Source organism: Rosa chinensis, chromosome 6, assembly GCF_002994745.2.
Source record: "Rosa chinensis cultivar Old Blush chromosome 6, RchiOBHm-V2, whole genome shotgun sequence".
NCBI lineage: Eukaryota > Viridiplantae > Streptophyta > Magnoliopsida > Rosales > Rosaceae > Rosa > Rosa chinensis.
This window is the reverse complement of record NC_037093.1, coordinates 15,404,854-15,411,543: the sequence shown is the minus strand read 5'-3', so window position 1 is coordinate 15,411,543 and position 6,690 is coordinate 15,404,854. Positions and strand designations below refer to the sequence as shown.

The following is a 6,690-nucleotide window of genomic DNA, read 5'->3' as shown; positions in this document are numbered from 1 at the left end:
GGTGTTACCGTGCGGTTTGGAGGGGGGGGTAATGCTCATCTCACACGGATTATGTTGTCCGTGTGAAATACTAACGTGGGCCCCACTATAATTCCATAAATATAAATTACCGGAATTAGCTGCAATCCGTGTGAACAACTCTATTTCACACGGATTTCTGTGTCAAATGTGTAAACTGTATTTCACACGGATTTCTGTAGCAAAGTGAAATTCACACTGATTTCTGTATCAAAACCTACAACCTTATTGACACGGATTTCCGTGTGAAACCCCTATACTCTTAACTCACACTGATTTCAGTGTGTAATAGTGACAGCATTTAAAAAAAAAAAATATTTCTGCTAATTAATTTGCAATGCTTCAAATATTTACAATCAAGTGAACAAATCCACAACTCAATCGAACATGAATAAACTTTACATTCATAGTAAGATGTTCTTACATTCCTAGTATACATTGTTGTTGAAGGTGGAATATCACTAAGATTTTCCCCTTTAACAACATAATCCTTGTCCAAGAATGAGCATACATCAAAATGCTTTGAGGACTAACTCAAAGTAGACAAAAACATAACCATCAAACTATTTTTGATAAAACAAGTACGAAGAGTAGAGAGAAGGGGACATATGGCCTAAACTTCTCCATACACAACAACAAAAGAAAAGAACAAGATTGAAGTGTCCAAAATAAGATAAAATTACTTGTAACTTGAGTTTCCAGTCTTTGGTGTAGCTGCCAAAGGACCTAGCAAAAACATGTTACCAAAACAGATGCTTATCAATTATTATCAATTGATTCAACTCCCATCCAAATTACCAAAACAGATGCTATTCAATTCCCATCCAAAACTGCCAAATTTTATTATTCAAACTAGAGACAGTAACCAAAGTCCAAAACAAATTATCAATTGATTCATACTCAGTTCCAAATTACCAAAGGTCCAAAACAGATGCTATTCAATATCCAAAACTGCCAAATTTCATTGTTTCGAATCAAAAGTCAAAACAGATACAGACATACAGTAACCAAACTAATATAGCAACTTTTAGTTGGACAGAAAAAATTTGGTTTGCAAGTCCAATAAGCTACAGACCAGAGAAACAAAGCTTCACAACAATTGATAAGTGGCTCACTTTATTTTACAGCAAAAGCTTTTCAAAATCTCAATTAAATTGGATTCTTACTCATGTGTCCTTCACCTGTTGGCGCATCTGGAAAGCTCGCTGCTCGATGGTCTATAATTTGAAGGGAGAAAAGCCTCCGGCACATCTGAATTCTCTTCCTCTGTCCTCGCTGTCATCTTCTCAACCTACAATCAATATAAACAACTATTAATGTACTGAATTCATCTTCTCTTATTGGATATGTAATTGAATAAATTAAAGCAGCAACCTTCTCTTCCGTTTTGGCTTTGTGAGTCTCTACTTTCTCCTTGGCAGCACTGGCCAAGTTACTGATCTTCTCCTTAATTTGCAGACTGCATATCAATCAGATACTGGTCAAACACGCGCCACAAGACTAGGATTTGGTACTTGCTATGAATTCCAAACGATATGCCCTCCAATTATGCCTATGTATATCCAGGTTCAGTTTGAACTAAAATATTGATCTTAAATACCAAACAGAGAGAGACAGATATTCATGAAGGTAAACAACCTGTTAGCTGCTCGATGGCACATCTGAATAGCCTTTTATTACTACAAGTCCAACTAGCACACTAACATCTACAGTTCAGGAAAATGAGATAATGCTTACAGGAACAATTAACTGTTGGCCTCCACGATGCAATCCAATTTCCGACCGATGCCCTGCTATATATAGATGGAAATATATAAGCTTGAAAAGAAAGTAACTACAAGGAACTGAAGCAATTAACGGCTTACCGATCCCTTGCTTTCATAATAATCATCAAATGCCCACAGATATTTTGACTGATTCAACCCAAACCAGCGTGCCAAATGGATGTCAGTACAGAGATAAAATAAGAGGATCAAGAACAATGAATATGAATTGAATGATAGAGATAGGCAGTAATGGGCGGAGTCACCGCTTCGAAATTGGGGGAGATATCAAATTGTTGTTGCCTACGACCGCTTCCAGACCTCTGATAAGGCTGAATCGATTTGGGGGAGAAGGACATCGATACGCTTTAGGGGTGGGGGAGAAGGACATCGATCGATATGCTTCAGATTTGGATCAATTTGCTGGTTATAAGCGGAATTTCCACGGAATCCGTGTGAAATACATTTACCTTTGTTACTGATATCTGTGTGTATGTACCTCAGTAATCCACGGAAATCCGTGTGTAGTACTACTAGGGGAGGGAAATTGAATTTGTTCCAAAAGAGTGAGCGGGAAAAAATTTACCACGAAAATCCGTGTGAGATACATATATATTTACCACTGATATCCGTGTGTATTTATCTCGATAATATATAACTGTCATGGAAGATATACTTTTCTTTACTAAAAACTTATTGTAACGGAATTCTGTAGCTAATAGAGTTTTTCACACGGAAATCTGTAGCTAATATAGTTTTTCACACGGAATTCTATAGCTAATGGTTCTTTTCACACGGATTTCCGTGTTAACATTTCACACAGATATCCGTGTGTGTTACTCATTTCACACAGATATCTGTACCAAAAACCGGTCAACCCTTTAAACGCTTCTACTTCCCTAAGGGGAGCCGACCCTTGAGGAGATAAAATTTCAGAAATTTTTACATTAGTTGATATAACTTCTACCCATGAGAGCATGAGAGTTTACACATCAAAAAAATAAGTTACGAGTGAGCGGTTATGAACATATTAGTTTTATGTAGTATTTAAAGTTTAGGGTTGACCTACTAGATCGAAACCTAAACGACGACGAAAATAGCTGAAATTTTGAACACAACCATTTATTCTTATCATGATAACATCCTACGGTCGATTTTGATAAAGTCTATTTCCTACGTATTGTTACTCATGGAAGGTATACTTTTATTTACAACTAATAAACTAGTTATACCACATTAGTAGACATATAAGAATTTTGTGCGAACCAAAAAATAAAAATTGAAAATCAATAAATTTGACATTACCCATCTATTTATAGTGTATTAATAGGTATTGTGTAAAAAAATTAACTCAATCCGCCGTTATTTCGATATCAAATAAGTGGTCAACCTTATATATACCTATACTTTTTCACACGGAATTTTGTAGCTAATTGTTCTTTTCACACGGATATCTGTGTGAAAAAGTTTTAGTTTTTACACAGACAACTGTTACTATTATTTATTCACACGGATTTCCGTTGATATTGTTATTGTATAAATTATTGTTGGCCCAATTATGCTCATTTCACACAGATTTCTGTTAGTATATCTATTTCACACGGATTTCTGTGGCTTTTAAGTACAGTAAATTCGTGTGTGTTGTTATTTTGCCATGATCAATTGTCATTCGATTGTTTACACGGAATTCTGTCTCTAATAGACTTTTTCACACGGAATTCTGTAGCTAATTGTTCTTTTCACACGGATATCCGTGTTAACATTACACCCTGATATTCCTGTGTTACTTATTTCACACAGAAATCTGTACAAAATTTTTTTTTTTTTTTTTTTAAACTTATTGTAACGGACATCCGTCCCTCCATAATTCACATAACATAAAAAATTAACGATTTCTCAATAAATTTGGCATTACCCATCTATTTATAGCGTATTAATAGGTATGGTGTAAAAAAATTAACTCAATCCACCGTTCTTTCAATAAGGTTAAAGTTGTTAACCTTATATACACATATACTTCCCTAAGGGGAGTAAAACCATGAGGAGATAAACTTATCAAAATTTTTACATTATTTGGCATACCTCATATTCATGAGTATGAGAGCTGACAGATCGAAAAAATAAGTTGCGAATGAGCGGTTATGAGCATATTAGTTTTAACCAAGTATTTAGGGTTCAGGGTTGATATAGTAGATCAAGACCTAAACGATAACAAAAATAGCTGAAATTTTGACCATAACTATTTATTCTAATCATGACAACATCCAACGGTCGATTTTGATAAAGTCTATTTGCTCCACATTGTTGCTCATGGAAGGTATACTTTTATTTACAACTAATAAACTAGTTATACCACATTAGTAGACATATAAGAATTTTGTGCGAACCAAAAAATAAAAATTGAAAATCAATAAATTTGACATTACCCATCTATTTATAGTGTATTAATAGGTATTGTGTAAAAAAAAATTAACTCAATCCGCCGTTATTTCGATATCAAATAAATTTTCACACTGAATTTTGTAGCTAATTGTTATTTGCACACAGATATCCGTGTGAAAAAGTTTTAGTTTTTACACAGACATCAGTTACTCTTGTTTATTCACACGGATTTCTGTGTGTAGTCTCCTTCTTCACACGGATTACTGTGTCAACATTTTCACACGGAAATCCGTGTGTATTACTCATTTCACACAGAAATCTGTATCAAATACTTATTGTAACGGAAATCTGTCCCTCCATAATTCACATAACATAAAAAATTAATGATTTCGAAATAAACTAATTTATAATACGTATAGAAATCCGTGTGAATTGTTTTTCACACAGATATCCGTGTGAAAATGTTTTAGTGTTTACACAGATATCTGTGACTATTGTTTATGCACACGGATTTCCGTTGATATTGTTATTGTATAAATTATTGTGGGCCCGATTATGCTCATTTCACACGGATTTCTGTTAGTATTTCTATTTCACACGGATATCTGTGGCTTTTAACTACAGTAAATCCGTGTGTATTGTTATTTTGCTAGTAGTGATTGGGATTTTTTTTATATTCAATTCAAGAGTCATCCTATTTTTTTCTGGTTATAAGACCAGTAGTTCTAGCGGTTGACTCGCTTCTTTCAAATTGTTTCTCATTATTAAGAAAAGGTAACGGAGATAAAATACGAGCTTGTTTTATAGCAATAGTAATTAATCGTTGTTGTTTTAAGGTCAATCGATTCACCCGTCTAGATAATATTTTTCCTTGTTCGCTAATAAATCGACTAATTAAACTCATGTTTCTATAATCAATTCGATCCCCCGATTGGATCGGAGGCAAACGCCTACGAAAAGATCGCTTGGATTTAAGAAAGATTCGCTTGGATTTATCCATGGTTTGTTTATTCCTTATCCTAAAGAAAAGATCCTAATCCTATTTCTTAATTCTCCATCATGGTTGATCTGATCGAAATAGGATTTGGTTTGTTTATATTAAAATTAATATATATTATATATTGTTATATATTAGATATATCTAATATGTCATTTTGGATCTTCCTTGGAACGGAAGATTGACACACGAGTGACCGGTTCGATATATTTCTTTATCTCCCCGTGAATCGTATGTTTGTAACAACAGGGACAAAATTTTCTCAATTCCAATCGACTAGGCGTATTATGTCGATTCTTTTGAGTAATATACCAGATTCCTTATTAACACGATTTCGAACACAACTGGTACATTCCAAAATCACCGTTACTCGGACATCTTTACCCTTGGCCATGAACCTCCTTTGGTTTTTGATTCATTCAACTCTTTGATTTTCCGATCCGAAACGAGGAAGAAGAAAGGAACAAAAAAAAATAGGTAACTCGAAATCGAATTATGAAAGAAAGGTTTCGTTGCAATAAATCAATATAGTAATAATAACAATATATTAATAAGTAAGTAATATAATGATTTCTAACTATATTACTCGATTTAGAATTTTAAATTGCCGTATAGCATTTAATTTTTATTTAAGTATCTTGTATGATATTGTTGCCCCAACCATCAAATTTTACTATATTTTTTATTAATTTTATTTAAATTTGAGCCTGGCCCGAATTACTAGTTTCACCGAGGGGGAATCCCCTTTTTGTTTTTCTAACGTATATTAAAAAAAAAAAAAAAAAGGGAAAGGGATTAGTTACAGATATTTGATTCTATCTCTAATCCCCTTTTTGTTTTTCTAACGTATATTCACAAAAAAAAAAAAAAAAAAAAAAAGGGGAAGGGATTAGTTACAGATATTTATTAGTTACAGATATATGTACATAATGCTAATACATATATAACCAGATGTGTATATGTACTTAATGACTGACCGCTTGTATTTGTACGCGGAATTCCGAATTCAAGTTGAAATGCACAAAATAGATCGTACTTTTCTGAATCTTAAAATAAACAAATATGCCCCTTTAGGCCAGAAATTCTCGAAAAATAGTCATTTTTTACAGGGTCTCATATTTATTTCATACTTTAATATAATAGAAATATAATAATATAATAGAAGTCTTTTACTATTTTTAATATAATTATATGTTATATGAGACCAAAAAGAAGAAATGACAAGATATTTGTGTATATCAATGGAAGAAATAAAGATATGGAAAACAAAACAGGAATTCTCAACAATGACACTGTAGACCAATTGAAAGGGATGTAGCGCAGCTTGGTAGCGCGTTTGTTTTGGGTACAAAATGTCACGGGTTCGAATCCTGTCATCCATACCTATTACTTAATTACCTTCTGAACAGTAACGGGGGATCAATTGAGATCGATTAAAAGAAAATTGGATATACATAAAAAATCTTTAATTTTATGATAGTATATGTGCAAGACGTATTGGGGTCACAAAATATTCATTGTGATAATAAA

At 33.2% G+C, this 6,690-nt stretch overlaps 1 long non-coding RNA gene across 2 annotated transcripts; it reads right to left on the bottom strand.

The window, feature by feature from the left end:
* Positions 1–406: 406 nt before the first annotated feature.
* LOC112169308 lies at positions 407–2,221 on the bottom strand. 2 transcript variants are annotated; one of them, XR_002924617.2, is made up of 5 exons: positions 1,884–2,221; positions 1,756–1,811; positions 1,393–1,477; positions 1,185–1,309; positions 407–744 (listed from the first exon to the last, which is right to left on the bottom strand). It is a non-coding gene; the product is annotated as an uncharacterized LOC112169308 (long non-coding RNA). The 2 variants fall into 2 exon arrangements; XR_005802269.1 differs by having other exon boundaries at positions 407–1,309.
* Between the last annotated feature and the right edge of the window lie 4,469 nt (positions 2,222–6,690).